The sequence below is a fragment of the Kogia breviceps genome, chromosome 14 (assembly GCF_026419965.1).
Source record: "Kogia breviceps isolate mKogBre1 chromosome 14, mKogBre1 haplotype 1, whole genome shotgun sequence".
NCBI lineage: Eukaryota > Metazoa > Chordata > Mammalia > Artiodactyla > Physeteridae > Kogia > Kogia breviceps.
In genome coordinates this window covers 12,533,072-12,558,405 of record NC_081323.1, presented here as the reverse complement: position 1 = coordinate 12,558,405, position 25,334 = coordinate 12,533,072, and the positions used below count along the sequence as shown (strand labels likewise).

The following is a 25,334-nucleotide window of genomic DNA, read 5'->3' as shown; positions in this document are numbered from 1 at the left end:
AGATTTAAAAATCAAGAAGTTTCCTAATAAGATTCGGGTTTTTTAGGATTCTCCCATAAAGAAATGTCTGTCCACAATGAGCTTGCCTTCTCCAGTACCACAGTTAGCTGGATTGAGTCACGGATGTCCCTGTGTGGACAGGCCCTGCTGTCCCATGTGCCACATGCAGCCGGAGTCGCCCTGACTCATGGGGCCACATACACTTCTGGAGGAAGAGAGTCCAGGCTGAGGAAAGAGCATGTGCAAAGGCCCTGCAGTGGGAATGATCAGCGTGGCCTGAGTGGAGTGACATAGAGCAAGGGAGGCCATGAGGTCTGAGAGCCACCCAGGGCCCAGATCAGCACGGTGAGGACTGTGGGCTTTCTTCTGAGTAGGAGACACTGGAAGATTCTGAGCGGGGGGGGGGTGACACTATCCGATTCATGTTTACAAATGACATTCCTGTGCCTCCTTGAGACAGCTGCATTCTATCTGTATTTTCACCTGGTCACAATTCAGCTTTCAGTCACTTTTTTTACTCAAGTACCTTTAAAAAGGGAACTAGGTATTCCACTATCGCAAATGAAAAAATTAATGTCACTTGCCATAAATAGAAGAGAATCCATAAAAACAAATACAATGAAAACAAAGCAGTGATATCACTTTCTAGCCAGAGGCTGCTGAAGCCTGTGCCCCCTCCCTCTGGTGACGAGAGGTAGAAAGCCCCAGAGAGGCAGTAAAGTCACACCAGCACCGAAGGGCGAACATCCAGGAGACCGAGGGAGCCTTGGTAAGGGAATGCGTTTTGCACTGTGGGCTTCTGTGACGTTAACGCTGGTTCAGGTATTATCTCCTGTGGGCACCTGCCGCTCTTTGGGGAAACATCATTTTGAAATAGTCTCAATTCAACATTTAAGGTCCTCGAGGGTCAAAATCACAAGGTTTTGTCTTCCCCCCGCCCCAGCACCTGGCAGTGCTTCATAAATATTCACTGCTACCTTTTTACTGCAAAAGCCATAGACAACAGACACACTGTGTGTGGGTTCTGTTTTGTTTCGTTTGGGGGTTTTTGTTTTTTGCAAAATTGTTCAAAAGGTAACTGTGAGCCAAAGGAGAAAGAGTGCAGTTTGGGCTTTGCTTCTGTTTTTCCTTGACGGTCCTGGTAGGTATAATCACTCCCACACCAGTTTCAACCCATCTCCCAGGTCCACCCCTGTTCCCCTCAGTCTGCTGTCAACAGGGCAGCCTGAGGGGTCTTTGTAAAATGTGAAGATTGCGTCTCTGTCCTGCTCAAACATCCATGACGCCCCATTACTCTTAGAACAAAACCCACCCTCCTCGAGGCAACCTGTCCCATCTCTATGCTCCAGCCACAGGGACCTCCTTCTGACCTCTGAACTTGCCAAACTCTTTTCCATCTCAGGTCATTTGCACTGGCCGGTCCCTCTGCCAGGAACACACTCTTCCCAGATTTTCGCGTGCCTCGTTCCGCCTCATCCTTCAGACCCCGAACATCACCTCCTCCGAGAGGCCCCCCTCATCACGCCGAGGCTCCCACCATCACCGTCAGCTCTGTGCCCCACGTATGCCCTTCAGGACACTTACCCCGCCTGCAAATGTCTCGTTCACTTGTGAGCTTATGTCTTCACTCTCCCTCACCCTCCACTAGTACATAAGCTCCATGAGGGTGGGGACACGTGTGTTTTGTGCCGTGTCATGCCCCAGCACTGGGCACAGTGTCTGGCATACTGCAGGCGCTCCAGCGACGCTTCCTGAATAGTCACCTGGGAGAATGGGGCCAGTGCGGTCTGTCCGGGTTCTCAGTGTCACAGCCGGACGGAGCTTTTTTTTTTTTTTTTTTTTTGTGGTATGCGGGCCTCTCACTGTTGCGGCCCCTCCCGTTGCGGAGCACAGGCTCCGGACGCGCAGGCTCAGCGGCCATGGCTCACGGGCCCAGCCGCTCCGCAGCATGTGGGATCCTCCCGGACCGGGGCATGAACCCGCATCCCCCGCATCGGCAGGCGGACTCTCAACCACTGCGCCACCAGGGAAGCCCCTGGACGGAGCTTTGAAGGGAGTCCTTCGGCAAAGGGCAAGCAAAACCCCAGAACGGTGATGTGTCAGGGAGCTTAGGAAGCAGTGATAACTCTTCACCAAAGAATCAACCTGACGGGGGGTCTGAAGTGGTTCCGCAGGCCCTTTACAACACCTTCTAGAGACCCCACGTTGAAACCAGCCTGGATGCGGAGCATCTGTCCTTATCAGGTGTACGTGTGCTCTTGGGAGATTCCATAACCATCTCTGCCACGCATTCTGAGGGCAGACAATGCAGCCATCTGGCCAATGTCGATTGGTGGCTACTCTGTGCCAGGAAGTGCCTATGCCACTAGGCTGTGAGGAACTACACAAGGTCCCTGGTGCCCTGGGGCTTCGCATCCTGCTGGGGAAGACTGTCACTGGATGCCTAAGCGCGTGAAGTCACACAATAGGAAGACCAGTGAAGAGATAGCTGGTGTCAACCGGGCAGACGGCCTGGACCAGGTGATCACAGTGGGGAGGGAAGACAGAGAAGGACGATCTTCGGGGCTTCCTAGTGTCCAATTTGCACCCTGTGGCTGCATCTCATTCCTTCCCTTGTTCCGCACCTAATACCCATGTGGACGACCCTCCATCAGCCTGAAGACCTTTACGGAGCCCCAGCCCCGTCCTCTTCACCATCTCTTCCCAGACCAAATCCCATCATGCGAGTTACCACGGCCCTTTCATCAGGGTAGCGGCTCACAGCTGACCTCTGAACGGTTTCGAAACTGCAGCTGCATTTAAATGCCTCATGTTTTCCCAGGTTTTGTTAATCAGTGTTTTCCTCCCAAACATGAAATGGGGTTATCAAGGGTGTTCACTTGAAACTGCCTGAGTGAAACAAATGTCAGAACATTTCTGAAGCTGCTCTCTGTAGAGAGCTTTCCGGAAGGCCCAGCTCAGGGACCAGCATTAAATGGGTGTATTCGTTTTCTCTTGTTGTGTAACAAATTACCATACACTTAGCGGCTCACGGCAACATGTATTTATTCCCTCACGGGTTCTGTGAGTCAGGATTACGGGCATGGCTTAGCTGGGTTCCCCTTTTCCAGCACCTCGTGCAGGCTGTATTCAAGGTGTCGGGTGGGGCTGGGGTCTCACTTGAAGGCTCTGCTGCAGAAGGGTCTGCTTTCAAGTTCATATGGCTGTTGTTGGAAATTAATTCCTTGCAGGCCTTGGACTTAGGGTCTTAGTTCCCAGCTGGCTGTTGGCCAGAGGCCACCCTCAGTTCCTTGACACTTGAGTCTCCCCAACATGATAACTTGCTTCATCAAAGCAAGAGAGAGTCTGCTAGGGAGACAAAAAGTCACAATCATAAGCTAAGCCACTGAAGCGACACCCCATTACATTTCCATATTTTAGTGCTTAGAATCAAGTCCTAGGTCCCACCCACACCTGGGGGCTCGGAAGGGAGGTATCATCACACAAGACAGGAGTACCAGGAGACGGGCATCATTGGGGGTCATCTTAGAGTTTGTCCACCACAATCCACTGCAGTAGGCATCTTCTGAGATGACCCCAAAGATCCTTATCTCCTGGATCACCGCCTTGTATGATCCCTTCCCGTTGTGTCACTTGCTTTTCACCAATAGAAGATCTCAACATTGATGGTGTGTTGATTCACGATTAGGCTACATAAAATAGCAGCTTGCATCTTGCTAGACGACTTTCTCCTTTGCTAAATTTCATGAAGAATGTTACCGTGTTGGGGAGAACCCCACTGGAAAGGAAGCAAATGTGCCCCCCAGCCAAAGCCAGCTAGGAACCGAGGCCCTCAGCAAAACCACCCCCAAAAGAGCCAAATCCTGTCAACCACCACGTGAGTGAGTTTGGCAGTGGATCATTCCCCAGTCAGGCCTTCAGATGAGAGCCCAGTCCTGGCTGACACCTCAATTGTAGTCTGTAAGACCCCTGAGCAGGGGACCCAGAAAAGCAGTGACCAGATTCCTGACCCATAGAAACTAAGACATAATAAATGAGTGTTGTTTAAGCTGTTAAGTTTGCCATGGTTTGTTCACAGCAATGGTAACTAATATAGTGGGTGCTCAATAAATCATCACTGAATAACTGGGTGACTGAAATAATTTAACAGGAAATACCGTGTGAGTCCGGATAGGTGTGACCAGGAGAGCACTGGGGCCGATTTCCCTCCTTGCCTGAGTCACTGAGCAGAACCCATTACCTGACATTAACCCCGTACCTGCACATCTGGTGTGGCTGAAGCAGGTGCCAGGCACCATGTGCCATGAATCCGAGAAGAGACCTTATCCCTGCCCTCCCGGAGCTTACCGGCCTGAGCGTGGAATCCTCCAGAACCGCCTCTCCATACACACAGGGCTCACCTGGGTGGAGCCGGCAGGGGGGCTGGGGGTGGCCTGACCCCCCACCCCTCACCTGGGAGCAGCTCATGTAAAGTGCTTGTAGCTCACCCCGGGCTGATGGTTCCAGCCTCCAAGACACCTCGAGGCCTCCTCGGCTGCTTGGTAATCAGACCAGGTGTCTGTAAGGAGACGCGACTCTCATTTTCACTTAACTGAAAAATCCACATCATCAAAGAGGCGTAGATGCTCAGTGGCCCTTTCTTCCCTCGCCAGTGACCGTTAACCTTTAAAAAGATGCTTCATGAGCCGTTTGCTGAGCCTCGTTCTCTGTGCCAGATGTAATGAGGCTCAAACACGGGCCAGGCTCGGGAGGGGGTGAACGTGAGAAATGCCACAAACGGGAGGCCCCCGGGGAAGAGTGGGCCCCGGGGCCACTCAGCCTTGCCGGGGGCCTGGAGTGGGTGTGTCCGCTGCCATGCGCAGCCCAGCCCTGGGGCTCTGGGACAGCTAAAGCCAAGTCTCGTTCAACAAGTGAGTTCTACTGAGACAACGGTGGCAGAAATTAAAAAGCCAGGTCCTGTCACTCCTCTGATCTAAACCCTCTGCTGCTTCCACGTGACTCAGAGTAGAAGCCAAGTCCTCACACTGACCTTGGGGCCTTTCTGACTCGGCCCCTCCTCACCGCTCTGATTCCCCTGCCCCTCGACCCCTTCCTCTCTCCTATCTGGTTATACTGACCTCCTTGCTGAGCCCGGAGAGCCAGCTCCATGCCCACCCCAGGGCCTTTGCACGAAAGCTCCTCCCCCAGGGAGTCTTAGGGCTGCTCCCTCTCTGTCGCTTTCTCAGGGGGCCTCCCTCACCCCACTTTTAAAATAACACCCCGACCGCATCCTCCACACTCAGTGTCCCCCTCCCTGCCTCACTTCTCGCCAAAGCACCGACCAGCGCTGACACCGTCCCTTTTACCAGCTGACGGCAGCGTTCGTCCCTCTGTGTTAGGACCGACGGGTCCTGTAGGGAGGGGTCTTTCTGTTTGGTTCACGGCTTTGTTCCCAGCGCTCAGCACAGGTCGGACACGCAGCGGACGCTTCGTAAACATCTGTGCAGTGCGTGAATGAGTGAGTGAATGCATGAATGAATGAAGAAAATCATACCTGCAGGACAAAGCCCTGAGACCTGGAAGACTTGTTGATTACAGGGGTGAAGTTCTAGAGTCCACGTCCCTCCATTTGCTGAAGGGAGAGATTAAGAAATACAGTTATCCAGTGGGGCGGCCTCGTGCCCGGGGCCTGAGTTGGCAGCCAACTGGCCGTCACGGTAACGCCCTCCGTGCACAGGGGCAGAGACTCGCGCAGAACAGCAGGGCCAGCCGCGCGGCTGCTGCCGCCACCCCCCCCCCCCCCCCGCCAGCCGCGTGCCTGCTGCCGATTTAGAGGCTGTGGGGCACCTTGCTCAGGTTCCCGCTCTGCCTGAGCCCCCCCGCCACAAACCTCCCCAGGCAGCTCCTCCCCAGCGTCTGGGGCTCAGCTCACATCCAGCTCCTCAGAGAGCCCACTCCCCACCTCGGGATCCAGCGTGACGCCTCCTCCCCCGATCACGCGCCGTGGTTTCGATTCCTCGACGCACTCACCACTCCCTGACTTCCTCTGGTTCACTCCTTTATGCGCTTGCTTATGCTCGCCGAACCCCCCATGAGGACACCAGCTCCGTTTGGAGGGGGCCCTTGCCTGCCTTGCTCACTGCTGAACAACCCCCAGCCCCGTTCAGGGTCCAACACACAGTAGGTGTTCAATAAACATTTGTGAAATGAATGGCTAGAGGAAACCAAGTGTACATACACTTTGAAGATTTATAAAGTAATATGGAAATTACCAATTCTTTGAGGGCCTGCGAGCAGCATTTACCATCACCCCAGGGGGGTGAGATGTGGCCTGATGTGAAAATAGCTATGAAGACCGAAGGGTGGCCCAATTAGCTTCCCCACACCCCCTCAGGCTTTTCTATACTTCAATAAAAATGCTACATTTCCTTCTTTTGACTCTGTGTTCATTGAAGCAACCAGTAATGATGGAATATAGCAATTACTTGCTTTTTCTTGTTTCCCCTTTAGGACACAACATGATTTTTTACTGTTGGTTCAGTGTCTGAACGCCCTCCTCTGTCTTGGGAGGACCACGGGTGGTTGGGCTGCCCAGGAGTGACCAGGACCCTAGCGCCCCTTCTGCCCCTGCTACCTGCCCAGGTCACATCACGCCTGGGCCTCAGGGAGGCCGCTGCCGCTGCCACCTATGGGATGAGAACTGTGATGAAATGACCCCTGAGGTCCCACCAGCTTTGACCTGCTTTACTCAATGGGTCCCTGACAAGGTTGTAGCGGGTAGAATCCGGCCGGGGACCAGCTCCTGGAGTGGGCGTTGGCGCTCTGGCCCTGCTCCCTCCTACGGATAAGGGCCCGTCCATCCTCCTTGGAGGATCTAATTCACCCCGATTCCTACCTGTCTGTCCGTCTTGTCTCCTCCCGCGGCCCAGACCCCAAGGACGCCCTGGCTCCTCCGAGGCCCGGTGCTCTGCTTGCCCGTTTCCTCCTGGTCAGTTCCTCTTGTCCTGGCCTCAGAATCCAACCTGCAACCTCAGATCCCGGGTGACTCGACCTTTTACCAGGAAGGTTCCCGAGTCTTCAGGCCCCCAAGGGGCCTTCCTGGCACACCTCGGATAACGGAGCACCTCCAAGGAGCCGCAGGACCTCAACACCCTCAGAAGCATCAAGAGCTTCAGGAGGGACCCCCGTTGGGAGACCACCACGGGGACCGTGGGGACCGTGGGCCGGGCCGGGCGGGGGCACCACTCAGGCCTCGGCGTGCTGACTCGGGTCGTGGCTTCTGTTCCCCTGCCTCGACTCTCCCGCCAGCAGACCAGCCCCCAGCTCTCCCGCTCACGCCCCGTGTCACCTGTTTGGACCTGCGGGCTGGCCGGGCTGTCCTCACCGACCCCCACAAGGAGCAGGAGGCTGTGGGAAGGGGAGGGGCGGCGACTGCCTGTAAACACGGGCGTGAACAAGGTCAGGAGCTTGAAGTCCTCTGGGGCTGAATCGGCTCCGGGAATAATGCTCCCGCTTAATATTTAATTAGACGTTTATCAGATGTGCTTCCATGGGGCCCCATCTTCAGAGGGGATTGGATCCCATCACTGTAGCTGTCGCTTCACACATCAGCTGCATCAAATGATCAGACACACTCTGCTGCCCTCCCCTTCCGGCCGCAGTCCCCTGACCACATGTCCCCTAGGGCCCCGCCGTGCGACTTCTGTTGGGACCCAGCACAGAGCCTGGTGGGGTTCGTGCAGTTCCGTCAGGTGGTAAGTTGAAAATGACCGGGAACCGGGCCGTGCTGGGATCCGTGGTGACCAAGTCCCTCGTGAATTAAATCATTTAACAGATGAAATGGAAAAGGCCTCCTCGTTTTCCTTTTGAATGAGCCGTGAAATAGGCTCTGGGACCGGCCTCCAGGGCGAAGCAGTCGGCAAGGCCTGGCACCCAGAGGGACTGATGAGGTGTCAGGAGACGGGGCGCCAGGAAGACACGGTGCTCGGGAGAACCTGTCACCGTGCACAGTAGTGGAGCCTGTGTCCACGGGAACCCCGACCTCGAGAGGCTGGAATGGGCGAGAGGGGTGTCTCCGGGGTGCCCACTGCCCAATGCTAACGGGCGTCCCCGCTCTGGGCGACCAAGCACCAGAGCTGAAATCCTCGGCCTCCATCAGGGAGCGGGTTCAGATTCTGGTCAGAGAAGCTCCTGTCTACACTCTGGGTCACTGACGCAATTCTTCTCCACATGCTGGAGTTCCTCATCAGAGGGAGCTGCTGGGGCACAAATGACCCTCAGTCAGGCAGCGACTTGGTTTCCTCATTGGGTCGAAGGCGGTTCCATCCAACCCTGAGAAGGTGGAACCCAGGACTAGCGGGTCCCAGCAATGAATTCTCTGCAAATTAAAGAACAAAGCACATCAAATCAGATTTGCACACTTTTCAACATGTGGTACTCTGTGCCTGTGAGGACACAGCCACGTGGACACAGACCGCTCACCAGGTGGGGCTCTCAGGTGGGAGACGCCACCTCCCAACGCAGGATCTGAGAAACAACGCCAAGGGGCGGTGCTCTCGGGTGACAGACACACCCCTTGCGGACCAGCTCCCTGTGCGTCAGAGCCGCTCCATTGTCCTGCTGCAGCTCTTCTGCAGGGTCAGCCAGGGCAGGACCCGCTCAACTATGCAGGCTTCAGGGCTGGGATCAGACCTGAATCTCCTTGAGCCATCGAGAGTTGATTCACGTTCCCTATTCATCAAAAGTGGTTCCTAATTATTGCGAAATACTGATTAAAAGTAATGAATGCCTTAGAAATGTTCTCTTGAAATGAGTTTCTTAATAAAAATATGGACACTACTTGATCATCCAGTGGCCCATTATCCACCAGAGAGATGGACGGTGCCCTTGGTGTCTCTTTCACTCCCCTAAAGAATGAGGTAGAGTTCAAACCACATGGGTTTTGGAATCAGAATGCCATGGGTTCAAATCCCAGGTCTGATATTTGCTGTGTGACTTTGGGCAAATTATTTAATTCATCTGGACTTTAGTTTCCTCATGCGTAGAATTGGTATGATATCTACCACATAGGTTGACATAATAGTAAAGGAAATAGCACAGGTAGAACCCTCATCCCATACCTGGCACATTAGTTCCCTTCTTTTACGCCCGGCTGGGAAGCCACCAAACATGCTTTCACCACGCACTAGGTGGTCATTAATTCGGGTGATGCTGTCAGGAGCCTCTGAGGAGGGCACCAAATGCAAATCATCTCCGATCATCTATGTTTTTTCTCCTTTATTGCTAACGTTGGTGATTTAGAGATGGCACAAAGGGAGGTATTCGTGAGAGGTGCTGAGTGCTTTGTGTCACAGGCTCCCGGTCCTGGAACTGGATGGAAATCTTAACTCTCTCAGGGGGCAATGTGCTGATGGTGCTGGCGGCTGTAACACTCACTGAGCACTCACTGTGTGCTACAGGGGCACACGCTAGCTCACTTAATCCTCACACCCACGCCTGGAGGCCGATATTATCAGACCTATTTTACAGGTGAAGAACTGGAGGCAGACCTCAAGTTCAAGATCACAGAGTTGTAACTGGCAGACCCATGAGATCTGACTCCAGAGCCTGTGTATTTCACCTCTGGGCTCCATGAAAGACTGGCCAATGGCCACACTTCTGCAGGGGTGACCTAGCCCCCGAGTTGGCCTTCATTCCAGCCACACCGTGTCACCCTTACATGAGTGTCAAAGACCCTGTTGTTCCCAGGAATGGTCAGGAAGAGCGTGCCATGGCCTTGGAGGGTGAAGAGCTGCCCATGGTGGGCCGCTCAGAGAAGGGACAATTGCAGGGTGTCTGCAATTGTCAACCCCCATTCTCTGAAACCTGTGTTCAGGGAAGGCAGGCTTGGAGCCAGGAGTCGGAGAGGATAGGGCTGAGTCCTCCAGATCAGAGGGGGCAACAGAGACACATGCCCTATGAGCAACAAGAGAGACAGACAAGGATGAGTGTTCGGACTTTATAGGTTGGTTCACCTGCATCTGTCACTCCTTCTTCTGGCTCCTGATTCCCCTTTGGAAAAGCCACCTCTCCCCATCTTTTAGTCTCTGGGGTCTGCGTGGACATGACCCATGCCTGGTTCATCAGTATCTGCTTCTCCCTAGCCACTGCAATTGGTTCAAGGAGGAGCACATGAGAATAACTGTTCAAGTGAAATTCAATCGAAGGGTTGGTCTGGTATGAATGGAAATGGGGGTGGGGAGAGCTCCCTTTCCTCTGGGATGGCTCAGCGGGAGAAGGTAAGCCTGGACTTCTACCTGCAAATGAAGCCAGCACCAAAGAACATTAAACATGAGAGATGCAGAGAAACTGAGTCCAGCCAACATTTTGTGAGCATCTGGATACAGCCATACCTGAGGTCAGTTTGCCTCGGAACTCTTCAGTTACATGAGCCGTTAATTCTTCTTTGTTTTTCATTTGTTGGCTTGTTCAAGCCAATCTGAATTGAGATTCTTCATTTAACACCAAGAATCCTGATTCAAACAAAGACCAAGAAAATCATGGATCAGTCTCGTTTGGAGTAGCCAGGCTCATTCACATACCATCTCTATACAAGTATGTGGTATTAATTATGGAAGTCATCCCCAGAACTCAATTTCTCAGGCTCTACAATTCCCTGGGGGTGGAGGGGAGGCAAGAGAGGGAATAAAATTATTTTTTAATTCTTATGTCATTGAAAGTTGGCTAGGCACACTGAATAAGAAATCTCTTGCTCAAATTGCATATAATTTGATTGGCTTGTGAAAGAAATCCTTCTGGAGGTTGGTCCGGGTGCTGCTCTTGCCACAAAAGTAAAATTAATGGCCTCTGATGAACCTTACGAATTTCAATTATCATGAAAGGAGAAAGACTCTCACAGTAAGAACACTAGCTCTTCTGCTCCCCAAGCACGCCCCAAAGGAGCCCACTCATTAAAAAGGTGTTGAAATTTTTCTCCGACTCGGGATTCTAGTTTCAAAGGAGGGATCCTGGTAAGAGGTGGCACTGGAGGCTTATCGTTCTTCTGGCAGCAGGAGGGTGGGTGGCGAGAGTGTTCTCACCTGGGTGGCCAGACGGGCCATGGGGCCGTCAAGGCTCTTGGCTGGGAGCTGTAGAGACCCACGTGGGTGACGTGAGCACAGTGGGCTTTCCCTGCAGGATCTTGAGCCCCACAGACTAGAAGAGACGCAGAGGACCAGGCAGAAACCACGGGACTCGTGGGGCCAAGAAAGAGCATCTCACACCGGCACGGGCTCATCAGGACGCTGCCTGGGAAAAGCGACCTCCCTCCGGTCCCCCTTCTTTCCTTCTCTTGCTCAAAGCAGAGTTCAGGCGAGAGCGCGCGGGGGCCGGACTCAGACCAGTGCCGCCCCTCGGGAAAGCCGGGTGGAGGGCGAGGACCTCGACCCTCAGCTTTCGTGACGGGACGTGTCACCAGGGGCTACCCCGCACCCCGCCTGCCTGGGGGAGGAGTGATTCCCAAAAGGACGACTGGAGCTTCAGCGAGGGGATCCCACTGTGGGCAGCCGGAAATGATCCCTGTCCCCCCCACCCACGTGTCACTTGGGACAGGACCCCAGTGAGCCTTGGGCATGGGGCTCATGTCCGCTTCCCCTCTAGGGGCACCGGGGGGCGGGGCCCACATGGCGGATCTTTATAAAGGCAGCTCTTGGGACCCTCGACTCCAGCTGAAATGCTACAAGGCTGTACTCGTGGGGTTCTTTCTTTCTCCAATGAATATTTATCACTTTCATAGTAAAAGTGATTTTTCATTTAGAAAATTAAAAAGCTCCCGTCTCCGCGAGCAGCACACCCGAAGTTGGGGCTAATGGGTCCAAGTGCTTGCAATCAAGTCATCCGCACGCTTCTGGTCCCCACGGCGGCTCCAGCGCTGTGGTCGGTGCCCAGGGGTGCGGGGGCCGTAACAAGGAATCTCGTGGAAACACCTGCCTCCAGGGGCCCAGCTGGGCGGACCGTCCCTTAAATTGCCCGCAGTGAGGTTGATCCGGAACAAACTACCTGCCGCGCTTGCCTTGTGTAGACCCAGTCGACACACACACACACACGTCTCGCTGCCGACCTTTCTTGGGAAACAGTGTCGTTGTCAGATTTCCACTTGCTCTGCGGTGGCCCCTCTCCTTAAGGCCCCTCGTGCTTTGTCCCGAGCAGCACGTTTTCAGGGCCTCTCCCCCGATTCCCTCAAGAGCAGCACTGAGGCCAGCAGATGTGATCACGTGGTTTGCTCCCTGCACACCTCCAGGGGGCCCCGTTCCCACTGCGGTGGGCGTGAGTGGTGTCCCAGGGTGTGCAGTGCCAGCCTCTGCCGGCCTCCCTCTCCTCCAGTCCTCAGGGAGACCCTCACCCACCCTAGAATGTCAGTCTAGAAGGTGCCTCGGAGACATCTCATCCGGGGCTTTCATCTCCTTTCCTTCCAGGAGAACTTTGCTCCAAGTGGTCGTGCTCCTTGCCCTCAGGTTTTTCGAGACATCAGCCAGCAGAGAGCAAACCTCAACATCACGGCTCCAGGCCGCTGTCCTCGGTGAAAGAAAGAGGAACTTGAACCTGGAGAGGAGGCACGTCTGCCAAGGACGCTCTCCAGGCAGAGCCGGGGCGAACGACCGAGCAGCCTTTTATAATTTGCAAATGTCTCTCCAGCCCGTGTTGTTACATTTGACCTTCATGATAGCTGGTCACTGTCAGAGGACACTGCATTTCACACATCGAAGACAAAACTGACCAGATGATGCATCGTTGTTTCATGTGCCACTAAGAGAGAAAACACTGACAACGAAATTACGATGCAACAATGAGACTCCATCGATTCTGTGACACAACCAGATTCAAGAGATATTAACATGTGAAAAGGGTGCACCTTAGAATCAGTGCAGTTCGGTGTTCTTCCCATTTTACAGATTTAATTTTATGGAATCAGAAACTGATTCCAAGGTCTGGTCTGTTCACACACACACTGCTGGCCAGAGGACAAGCCTGGGATGTAACCTCAGCCCCCTGGTGACCACGTCCAGTCTGGTCCAGGACGGGGACACGCACTGCCCCCATCTCCCTTCCAGGACGGATCAGCCGCCCAGTGTGGGACCTGTGGTCAGCAGACAGCCCCCTGCTCCTTTAACAGGACTCCCCGAGCTCACTGAAGGACAGACGCGTGAGCTGTGTAACTAACAACAATTTAACGCTGTGCGTCCTCATTTCGACTGTGAAGCAGCGGCCTGGGCTCGGTGGGAGGACTGAGATGCACTGAAGTGAGTTGCTTGAAAAATTCCACAGTCAGGCAAGGAAGCGAAACCACAGGTGGTGGCAGGGCTGGGACCTGAACACCTGCCTTTGGCTCAAGGAATTTCAATGATGCTTCCACGTTTCCACTGAATGTTGGCATGTCCCTGAGGTTCTTCCACAAGAAGAAAGGATGGAGAAACTATGGCAGAATCAACAAGCTGTGCCTGGATGACTATGATGCTTCCAATAAAAGTCTTTTTAACCTGAATTACCTGGGACATCTACCCTGCTTTCCCTTTCTCGGTCTACGCTGCTTTCCTGAGTCCTCGGACATAAATCCACATTTGCATCTAAGCTTCTGTTTGTTTTCTTCTGCCCGTTGGAAGGAAGGCAAAGTAGGGGACATGTAGTAACCTGTTTCCACTCTCTGGTTCCATGATATTAAATTGACTACACAGGATCTTTAATGCTGCACCATCACAAAGACTCAGTTTCCTACATGAATGAATCGATGTCAAATGGGAGGAGGAGGTGGGGGGGCGTGTGCCATGTTTTCCTGACACCTCTTAAATGCTTTCTTATTTCATATTGATACAGATCGGGGACCGTGGATTATGCTGACAAGCTCATAAATTATCTGCTACTCACCAACAATACCAAGGTCTTGTTTTCTTGATGGAGTAGTTGATCTTGATTGCAGGGGATGTCTGTGAACTTGAAATTGTTTCGACTGCTGTTTACCCGCCAGGGACCTTGAACGTGAGACCTTCCTACTCCACACAGAGGTTCAGATGACACGCAGGGTGGCAGTACTGTCGAGGGACATAAATCAGAGCAACTAGAGTGAGATGGAGAAAGGGAAGGATGCATTACTAATTGAGGCGTCATTACAGGGCTTCTGAGAAGCTAAGAGAGATACAGTATCAACATCGAAACCCCAGAGTGACAGGCAGAAGTGACCACATCTAGAGCCAGAGGTCATTACCACGGGCAACTGACAGGCTTTATGACTCTGAGGGGGAGGCGAAACCACTCTGACATGTGACAGTATGTTAAAGTGGGCGTTTTATTATTTTCCAGAAGCCGTAATTTCAGATGATGACTTCAGGGATCCTTTAAGGAGGATAACTGATTACCTGACAAAGAACTTGTAGCACTTCCTCTTTACAGTGGAAGAGAGAAAAAGCAACAACCCAGCTCTTTCAAGCCGAAAAGGAGCATTTTTCAGAAAAAACATTGCAAAGTTTATAACAATGGGAGCCGGAGGAAACACAAATACATCTCGCCTTCTTGACAAATGAGATTTAATTAAGAGACTCTTCATGCTAGAAAACAAAGTCTTGCCTGTGCCATGAAGGGAAAAGCGACAGGCTGAGGGGGAGGGTGTCGCTGACAAACAGCCCTGCGTCGGCCCGTTAATTATTCATAAACGTCCTTGTGATGGAATTCCACTGCTTCACCTATTTTTAGTTAATTCTCTATATTTTTGCTCCAAGTGCTACTTGTGTTGATTAATGAAATAGTTAGTCCAGCCCACAATAAGCACAGATGAAACAGAGAGGCTTGGGTTTGTCCGTTCGAGGGATTTTAATAATTTTACACTTGGCAGGGATGTAAGCCACGGGCACTGAAGGTACTTGCACAGAGATGCACCTGTGTCTCCCCGCTCCCCACGCAGACCTGCAGTTTAGTGGGGTCTAAGCCTCCCGACCAGCTGGTGCTCGCCAGCCGACACTGCCAAAGCGGGGGGCTTCCATTCTGACCCTTTCGCCGGTGCCCCCAACCATGGTCCCTGTGACTCCAGGTGGTCCTGAGGCTTCTCCTCAAAGCCCTGCACCAGGCTCAGTCCCAGAACAAGATCCATTGCTGACTGACTCTGAGATCCCTGCTGGCCACGCCAGAGCTCCTTTCTGCATATTTCCTGACCATCTCTCTGACTTTCTCCTGAGTTGTGACCAAGGACCTAAAACTGAGGTGTGCCATCCCACCCAGGTTCTGAGCTATGAAGCAGGCTGTGGTGGGGAATGAGGTGGAAAAGAACAGCCCTAGACAAGGAGAACTTCCCGTTACAACTGGAAACATCCGAAGAGGCAAATCTGACCCCAGTCACACCCCTGCTTCAAACCTTCCAGAAGCTGCCCACAGCCCTCAGGATGGAGCCCAGACTCCCAGGCCCTGACCCTCACCAGACCCACCTCCCACCACTCACCTCTGTGTTCACTGGGTCCCGGCCTTGGACAGACCAGGCTCCCAGCACCTCAGGGCCTTTGCACATGCTGTTCCCTCCTCCTGGAATGTTTTCCCACCCCCACCCCAATTCCTCACCTAGTTACCTGAAGCTCACCTGCCATGTCTCAGATGAAATGTCACCTCCCTGAGGGATTCTTCTGTGATTCTCAGCATGCCCACATCCTGGCCCAGGGACCAGGTCAGTTTCCCCGAAGCTCCTCTCATGACACCACGGTGCCTTTCCTTCCTCACAAAAACCACATGTAATGACATGAGGTCTTTATTATCTGAGGACAATCCAAACAGATAAAAAGCCATTTGAGACAAATCCAATTAAATTGGGTACCAAAGCTTTACAGCAAATATTTTGTGATTTAACAAGCAGGAACCTGGGATTTACTTTCGGCAAGTGCTGTTCTCAGTACCCTACACGTACTAAATTGCTCAGTCCTCCGTACCGTGGATACTGTTACTATTACCTCCATTTTACAGATAAGAACACTAAGGCATGAGAAGGCTGCCCAGCTAGTAATTGGCACTGGCAGAGTTCCTGCTCTCAACCACCTCTTCTGAACGAAAGGCCTTGTCTAGAAAAAATGAAACTAAATTCTGCTCCTCAACGTCTGTCCGCTAAGCAACCCACGGCCTTGTTCTAGGACATATTCAGTCCGTACACGGATGTACACTGAGGGCTCACTATGTATCGGGAGCTGTCCCGGGTGCTGAAATGATTTACCTCGGGAGCAATCAGACGCTAAGTTGTTCAAAGATCTCAGACCTATGACTCTAGTTGAATTCACCTCTCAATCAAGAAGAGGTGGTGCTAGTTTTTAATAAACAGGCCTATCCTCTGAGGGCCAAGCACACACAAAAAACAGACGAGAGTGAAGAGTCAGTACCTCACTCCAATTCAAGCAACAGATCCCAACCCATGCCGTGTCATCACCGTGGCAGAGAAGCAGGTGGGGTTGGGGCTCCTCTGGTCACCTGCCCCCCAAGCTGTCGGTTGGCAGTGTGCCCTAAGTGTCACGTTCCCAGGGAGCACCACGGAACTGCACCTGAGCCAGCAGGGAGACTGACCACACACCCCACCAGCTCCCTGGACTGTTCACCCACCCCAGAGGCCAAACCTCTTCTGGTCCCCAGTGTAGCCAGTGGTCAGTCGCTCAACCCAGTCCAGGACTATGATGGGGGGAGGGGAGGACAGGAGCCACTCAAGACAACATAACCTCAGAAAGGAGCTTCAAAAACACAGTTGGCAGACTTCCCTGGTGGCACAGTGGTTACAAATCCGCCCGCCAATGCAGGGGACACGGGTCGAGCCCTGGTCCGGGAAGATCCCACATGCCGCGGAGCAATGAAGCCCGTGCGCCACAACTACTGAGCCTGCGCTCTAGAGCCCGCGAGCCACAACTACTGAGCCTACCTGCCACAACTACTGAAGCCCGTGAGCCTGGAGCCCGTGCTCCTTAACAAGAGAAGCCAACGCACTGAGAAGCCTGCGCACCGCAATGAAGAGTAGCCCCCGCTCGCCGCAACTAGAGAAAGCCACGTGCAGCAACAAAAAACCAAAGCAGCCAAAAGTAAATACATAAATTTATTTTTAAAACACACACAGTCGGACCCACCGCCTTGCGAAGCTTCAATAGCCTGCAAACTGGCTCTGCCTGCTCTGTCTGCTTTCACACATGGCGTCCATCTCCTCCCCGGACTGCTGTCACCTGGATCTCAAGAGACACCAGACACCAGGAGGTGTGGACAGAGGGGTCAGATCTGCCACATCTGACTATTTGATTAAGATCCTCATTGTTCTACTTTCCACAGATTTTTTCCTGTCACACCCGATATGTCATACGCCCTGAATGAATATTTTCCTGACGGAATGATAGAAACTTTGGTTTGCGAAGGTGCTGCTGGATTTTGACCTTGGAGTGAGAAGCACCTCACGTGCTTTCAATAATCAAGAGATCTTTCCTTTTAATTTGCTCATCAAAGATATTTTTTTCTTTCTGAGATGTTGATTTGTTCCCTCTCTCAGTTTCTTTGTCCATGTGGAAAGCAGACAGCAAATTGCGTGAATGTGAAGTCTTTAGCAGAGCTGCGGTGATCGGCTAATTTGCTTCTCTCTCTCCCGGAGCACAATCAGGGAGTGTCTTCACGGGAGGCTGGCACGGGAGCCTGTCCTTTCCTTCCGCAGCAGCGGGTGGCCTGGAGCGGGGGCGGGGCCGGGGGAAAGGTGGAGCAGAGCCCCACCGTTCACCCCAAATAGAAACATCCTAATTCTCACACGCTGGCCACTACATTGTAATACAGTACAAAGCAGAAACCTGCGTGAGTCCCAACAGTCTTGGGAGCTTTTCAAACGAAGGAGGAAGCCCCTCCGTTTCTGCTCGTGGAGTTCTGAATCCCATGCAGCACTGGGCGGGGGTCCAGAGGCCACCCAAACCAGACCCAATGCCCATCCATGGGCTCACCCCAGCAGGCCACGTCCCCACTGGCTTCCTTTCCTGCTGTGAAGCAAAGGGGAGGAGCTACCTGATCACTAACCGTGTATCAAGCCCAGGAGACGATACCGGCTTTTCCCAGACTCACCCTTGGGGGCCAAAGTTCAGCCTAGGTGAGAGGTCCGGCTGCCTCCACTGATATTCCAGCCCAAAGGACTCAACCCTTCCTGCTACAAAGATTTCTTTGAAAAACAGATGAACTGCAGTCGGAATTTAAAAAATCTCTGTGTTCAGGTTAGCTTTTGATCCTTTCTCCTTATGACCAGTTGGTTACACTTCTTCACTGGCACCTTTATCTGAGATGATGGGTTTTTACTAGGAAACAGGCTTCTGACTTCTCTACGACTTGATTCTCTGGTCTTTTAAAGGTTGTCGTTGGAGTTACATAACTAATGGAGGAGGAATGAACCAACACGAGAGGCTGCTCAGACGTCTGATTAATCAATTCCTGCCTTTCGCGTTTCACTCCCTCCCTCTTTTCCTCATTAGCTCTTTCTCTTGAATAAGAGAGAGAATTGTTCTTCAAATCTGCCTGGATGTCATCCTTGGGAGGTTAAAAAAAAAGCCTGGCCAGTTCCTCTTGTCACAGCATCAGCCTCAGCCTGGGACACGGGGGCCGAAAGCCCAGCTGCCCACAGTCCGGACCACAATTCCAACCCTTCTGAATTTTTTTTTTTTTGCTATGTTTTATTTTCTTTCTCCCAACTTATTTTGTTTTAATGTCAAACCTATAGAAAAGTTTTAGAGTAATACAGTGAATATTCACATAATCTTCACCTAGATTCACCAGCTGGCAATACCAGGCCACGTGTGGGTCATCTCTCTCCATGGGCATTATTTAGAGTGTGTTTGTGTGTGTGTGTGTGTGTGTGTGTGTGTGTGTGTGTGTGTGTGTGTGTAGTTTTCCTTTTCTGGCTAAATGATTTGAGACAATGGTGCAGAGATCATATTTCATTTCTAAACACTGCAGTGTGTATCTCCTACAGAAAAAGACATTTTCTTACATACTATCGATACCATTTTCACACTCAAGACAGTTAATGTTGACACAGTAATATAATCTGACAGTCCAAATTTAGTGGGGTTTTTTCCATTTCAGATCACGCACTGCATTTGGTTGTCACGATTCTTTCATTCTCTTTAACATGGAACAGTGTGCCATCATTTGGTCTCGTATAATGTGGACTTTTTTGAAGATTCCAGACCGTCACTTTGTACCATGAATCCAGGAAGTGCTCAGAGTATGACAAAAGGCTTCCCCTGGACAATGTAAAAATATTTGAGCATAAAAAAATGTATGCAAATGGATAGGAACACACTGAATATTTTTCTAAAAATCTGTGAGTTCACAGTGATTGAGGCCAGGGACAATTCTTTCTGAATAATGCCAGCTGATATGTGTAAGTAAGAAATGATAGAATTAGAAAAATAATTGACTCAGGTGCAGACCATCAGTGGGCCCCCCAAACCACTGGGGGAAACCATCTTGGGGAACACAAGATCCCAAAGTATCACCCTGTATGTTACTTAGCAATTACAAAGGGGAAAAGGATCCTTTACAACAGAGACATCTGGCAAACACCACCTTAACCAAGGACTCAAACCTGACGTCTCAATGACAGATGAACGGACATTATGTCCCTGAGATGGGCTCGCAGAGCCTCCCTCTGCAGAAATCCCGGCCTTAATCTATCAGGAAACACTCGGCCATTCTGTGGGACGTCCTCCAGGCCAGTGGGCCGGCTCCTGTCTGACCTCACCTGGGCAGTCAACAGACACTCCCTGCTTTGAGCTCTGCCTCGTGCCAGGCCCTGTGCTGGTGCCGGAGATGCAGAGATGCAACCTTGTCCTTCAAGGATGGAGACGATGCTCAGGAGTCTGTGTCCTCGGGTCTCAGACATTTGGATGACCTTGAAATGATTTCTAGACGACTGCAACTTCTCCACCAAAAGGAAAAAAGAAAAATACATATATTTGTTGTTTTCTTCTCCGGATCAAACCAGATGGGCTGGTTTCAGAATAACCTGTCACTAGAGAGGCGCACTCAGGAGCAATCTGTGGGCTCCTGGTCACCCCATCAAGCGAGATGGCTGGGGTAAGTGGGACCGTTCCCATCACGGCTGCCATCAGGATCTGTGGCCGTGACACCATCAAAGGGCATCAGCCAAGCACCCGCTGGAACAGGAGCTTTTGTCAGTGGGTCCGAGCCCCTCTGCAACGCCGCTGCTGTCGAGAAAGCAGACTGGGCCACAAGTGGCAGCAGCCTCAGAACCAGCCAAGAAAGCAACGGGAGTAAGGTCTGCAAAATGACAGGGTCAGATCATTCAGTCTAGAATTGGGGATTTTTTTTTTTTTTTTTTTTTTTTTTTTGCGGTATGCGGGCCTCTCACTGCTGTGGCCTCTCCCGTTGCGGAGCACAGGCTCCGGACGCGCAGGCCTAGCGGCCATGGCTCACGGGCTTAGCTGCTCCACGGCATGTGGGATCTTCCCGGACCAGGGCACGAACCCGTGTCTCCTGCATCGGCAGGCGGATTCTCAACCACTGCGCCACCAGGGAAGCCCTAGAATTGGGGATTTTTAAAGATTCTCAATCTCCTGCTCTACAGCCTAAGAGGCAGATCTCTGAGCCTTCACTCATTCCTTCTGCACATATGTCGGGAGGACCAACTATGTGCCAGGCACGGCTGAGGTCCCTGGAGATGCAGCAGAGAACAGAACAGATAAAGACCCAGCTTCAGGAGCTCATGATCTACAGAGGGAGACAGTGCACAACGAGTGACAGCCCAGGACAGTGAGCGTAGCACACAGTGGTACTGCATATCCCCTCGTTCCTCACCATTTTTGCCCCGTGGTGGCTTCTTACTGCCCCTGAGCCTCTCCCTCTGAGGCCTCCAGCTGCAGGGGCCCGCGTGGCTGGGAGCTGACATCCTGGGAAGCAGCCTTCAGCGAATGCAGAAGGCAGCTGGTGCAGCGGTCCCCGGCTGCGTCACCCTCGGTAGCGCATCCCCTCTGAGGCCTGTTCCAATCCGTCTACCAGGGCGGCCAGTAGGACGGAGCCTGGCGTCCCACGGCGGTCACCTGCTCAGGACGCCAGCAGGGTCAGTGTGATAACCCTCCTTCCGTCTCCCTTCCCCGGTCTCCTGCCGGAGCTCCCTGGGGTTTCCTCCTGATACTGCTGATCACACCCAGTCTCAGGGTCAGCTTCTAGAAGAATCCAGCTTTAAGTCATATGGAAGGCATAAAGCAGTCAGATGGCAGTGAGTGTCCTGTGAAAAACGGAGCTGGGAGGGGGTAGGGGTGGTCCCGGAGGGAGGGGCTGTGGTTGTATAGAGAGCAGGTGGAAGGCGACATTGGAGCAGGGGCTCAGGAGGTGAGGGAGCAAGGCGGGTGGGCGTCTAGAGGAAGAGCGGGGAGTGCAGAGCAAATCTGAAGACCCCGCGGCCCCTCCCGGGAAGAGCAGGAAGCCTGTGCAACAGGAGCAGAGGGTGCACAGAAGACAAGTGGGAGAGAGACTGGGGCGGAGGGAGCCAGAGTGAGGCGGGCCTCTTCCACCGCGGAAAGGGCTTCGGCACGGAGCGAGGTGGGGAGACGGCGGGCCCTGCGCAGGGGACTTGGCTGACCTGACGTCCCCCTAACGGGTTCGCTCTGATCAAAGGTGGAGAGCAGACTGCAGGGGGCGAGGGCCAAGCAGGGGGACCAGGGAGGACTCTGTGACGACAATCCTCAAAGAGATGATGGTCAGAGATCTAGGGGGCGGGTGGTCAAGTGCACGGATTCTGACCCATGTGGACAGCAGGGTGGAGGTGCGACCAGAGAGAGCAGCTGGCCGGCGTGAGAGGAGGAGAGGAGCTGAAGTGAGCGGAGCAGCCCCGGGAAGGGGAGAGCTGTCCCCCCGGGGGCTGGGGACCGCATGGGGTGTGAGGGAACCCGATGCCTGTTAGCCGGGGAGGGATCCAGAACAAAGCTGAGCCTGCGAACGTGGCCAAGAGAGAAGAGGTCTGGTCCCACGTAGAAATAACTATTTAAAAATAAGAATACCAGGCTATTCCCGATGTCTCAGACAAATCAGATCACATCACAACCCCCTGAATATGACAAATTTTATGTTTGTCAACCTGGAGCCCCTCCAACTGAGGAAACATGTGAGCTTCCCAATGAAAACGGAGAACCAGATGGAGCTTGTGCCATTAGAGCTGAACCACAGTCACTCCCCACTACATCCTCACACCAACCCATTTCTCATTGCTCTTGCCTTGGGTGCGAGTCCCCAGGGGCAGAGACTGGAGTTTTCAGTTCAAGATATTTTGGGGGATCAACACTTGTGAAGTGAAGTGGGGGAAGAAGGCCAGGCAGGGGAGAGTGTGATCTTTGATGCAGGCCTGACAAAACCTCAGCAAAACCTGTGGGGAGCTCTGGAGCTTGTAAGGGTCAGCCCACGTTGGGGCCAAATGTCCAGGCTTTATACCCCTGCCTCGTTCAGTCACCAGGAGTGGGCTCTCCAGGAAGGGCACGACCATGGACAAGAAAGCTCCCTGAAGCCAAGACAGAACCCGAAGGAGGCATCTTATGCCTTGTATAAAAATTTTGCCAGAAAATCTGGGATATTGCAAATACGATTTAGAGAGGCTGGTGAGACGTTACAAACCAAGATAGATAATCCTGAAAGCACAAAAGGGGGAAAAAAGACATATTGAAAATATTAAAATTTGCAACTTTTGTACATAAAATGATTACATAAACAGTATATATGTCTGTAAAAGTATTTGTAAGTCAATAATAGATGAAGAATTCATTTAATATAGTTCAATATACAAAGAACTCTTACAAATTGATAAGAAAAAGAGGCAATGGCTATAAATAGACAATCCATGGAAAAATGCATCTCTTCGGAGCTCAAAAATTGTTGGAAATACATCCCATAGAAGTAAAAGTACTTATATCTTGTACCAATACACACAAGGATGTCACTACAGTGTTGTTTTTAGTGGCCTGGAACCGGAAAACGAATTCCCTTTACTAATGGACTGGCTAAGTACTTTACGAGTATATCTGTGGAATATTGCACAGCCGCTGTAAAGAATTACTTTAACTTAGAGCTATAGACGGTGACTTGAAGTATTTAATTTTAAAGTAATGAATTACTTTAATTTAGAGCTATAGAAGGTGACTTGAAGTATTTCTACCAGGAATTGAGTGATAAAATCAAGATGCACGGGCTTCCCTGGTGGCACAGTGGTTGAGAGTCTGCCTGCTAATGCAGGGGACACGGGTTCGTGCCCCGGTCTGGGAGGATCCCCCATGCCACGGAGCAGCTGGGCCTGTGAGCCATGGCCGCTGAGCCTGCGTGTCTGGAGCCTGTGCTCCACAACGGGAGAGGTCTGCGTACCGAAAAAAAAAAAAAAAAAAAAAAGATGCAGAAAAATGTTAGTTATGGGTTTATCAACTCTGTGATCTTTGTAAAGAACTAACTTTTAGCTTTGTTAATTTTATCTATTGACTTCTGTTTTCTATTTCATTTGCTTTAGTTCCTTATCTTTTCTTAATTCAACTTATCTGGTGTTTGCTTTCATCTTTTTTCCTAGTGTCTTAAGGTGGAATCTTAGGTCATCGATTTTTTATCTTTCTTCTTTTTTAACATATGCATTTAAAGCTATAAATTCTCCTCTTTGCACTGTTTTGACTGCACCCCTCAAATTTTGATGTTGTATTTTCATTATCATTCAGCAAAATTTCTTTTTAAAATAAACGTATTTGGAAAAAAAACTGAGTCTATTTAGAATCTTTTTAAAGGCAAAAAATAATTCAGTTGATACACAAATGTGTCCAAAATGATGAAGGAAAGACAAAAGTTACTGAGGTTTGGGACATAATATTGTAGCATTAATTTGAAGAAAAAAAAACAACTTTGCTTCAAAATTTGTTAAAGAGGTTGAAAACCAAGTAATCTCCATCTGTCAGGAGTAAAACTGAAAGCTAGTTGAGAATCTCTGTTGAGACAGTAGGATTTTGTTTTCTTGTTTTTACTCTGAGTTGGCTACCTGTCTGCTTGCAGTAACTAACTGTCCCTCATCATCTATACACCCTTTCTTCCTTTAGTAACAGAACCCCTGTGGTTCAGCAGGCACATTTATCAGTGCAGAATTAGGACTACAGTTTCAAGCCTCCCTTGCAGTGATTTGTGGCCAGGTAAGTACTGGCCAGTGGAATGTGAACACAGGTAAGGAGTATCCCTGCCAGGCTGTGCCAATGAAGGGAAGCATGTGCCCTATTCCTCTCCTTTTCTCTCTTCTCAGAGTTGAAATGCAGACAACTGTGGGGCATCTGCCCCAAGTGGATCAAGCCAGTGGTTTTGGCATAGTGGAGCAAAAAGATAGAGGGGGCCTGGGCCCCTGACAGCTTCATGGGCCAGAACTGCCACACCAGCGAGTGAGAAATAAACACCTATCTTGTATAAGCCAAGGTCTCTGTCATAGCAGCCAAAACTAACTCCTAATTCAGAGCCCACAGACACTGGATAAAGACCTTACAGACATTCTGATTGGGGCTGTTGAGATATTTCCCACACAAACCAAACCTAAAGGAGAATAAGGGAATCAGGTTTAGAGCCTTTAAACATAACCCATGGCAGAAATAGAAAGAGCTGATTTTGTGGGTAGAAAAATTGAGTCTGAGACAGATGAAATGAATCATTCACCAAAGTTAAGAAGCAAATTTTGCTACTTAAAATGTAAAGTTTAGGGCTTCCCTGGTGGCGCAGTGGTTGAGAGTCCGCCTGCCGATGCAGCGGACGCGGGTTCGTGCCCCGGTCCGGGAGGATCCCACATACTGCAGTAGCGGCTGGGCCCGTGAGCCATGGCCGCTGAGCCTGCGCGTCCGGAGCCTGGGCTTCGCAACGGGAGAGGCCACAACAGTGAGAGGCCCGCGTACCGGAAAAAAAAAAAAAAAAAAAAAAAGAAAATGTAAAGTTTAACAGTGCACCCCAGATGGCAAGTAACAGACCTGAGACCACATCCAGCCAGGAGATGTGCTGTGACCAGCCCTCAACTCGCTGGTGTGTGCAATTGGTTTTTAACACTAAAAATGAGGGGTTTCCATGGTGGCGCAGTGGTTGAGAATCTGCCTGCTAATGCAGGGGACACGGGTTCGAGCCCTGGTCTGGGAGGATTCCACATGCCGCTGAGCAACTGGGCCCGTGAGCCACAAGTACTGAGCCTGCGCGTCTGGAGCCTGTGCTCCGCAACAAGAGAGGCCGCGACAGTGAGAGGCCCGCGCACCGCGATGAAGAGTGGCCCCCCGCTCGCCGCAACTAGAGAAAGCCCTCGCACAGAAACGAAGACCCAACACAGCAAAAATAAATAAATAATTTTTTTT

General features: G+C 51.6%; 1 long non-coding RNA gene across 11 annotated transcripts in view; it reads right to left on the bottom strand.

Annotated features, from left to right (window-relative positions):
• LOC136792499 (uncharacterized) overlaps window positions 1–25,334 on the bottom strand; it is an 86,481-nt gene that overhangs the window by 13,363 nt on the left and 47,784 nt on the right. For 2 of the 11 annotated variants that reach the window (XR_010836365.1, XR_010836375.1), the window contains 5 exons: window positions 19,724–19,900; window positions 15,575–15,746; window positions 13,879–14,042; window positions 6,875–8,356; window positions 5,534–5,611 (listed from right to left, as the gene is read on the bottom strand). This is a non-coding gene — a long non-coding RNA (uncharacterized lncRNA). Of the gene's footprint in view, window positions 1–2,506; window positions 3,346–4,487; window positions 4,559–5,533; window positions 5,612–6,874; window positions 8,357–10,370; window positions 10,491–13,878; window positions 14,069–15,574; window positions 15,747–19,723; window positions 19,901–25,334 lie in introns of those variants that run through there. The other 9 variants (XR_010836370.1, XR_010836368.1, XR_010836366.1 and 6 more) reach the window with 9 other exon arrangements.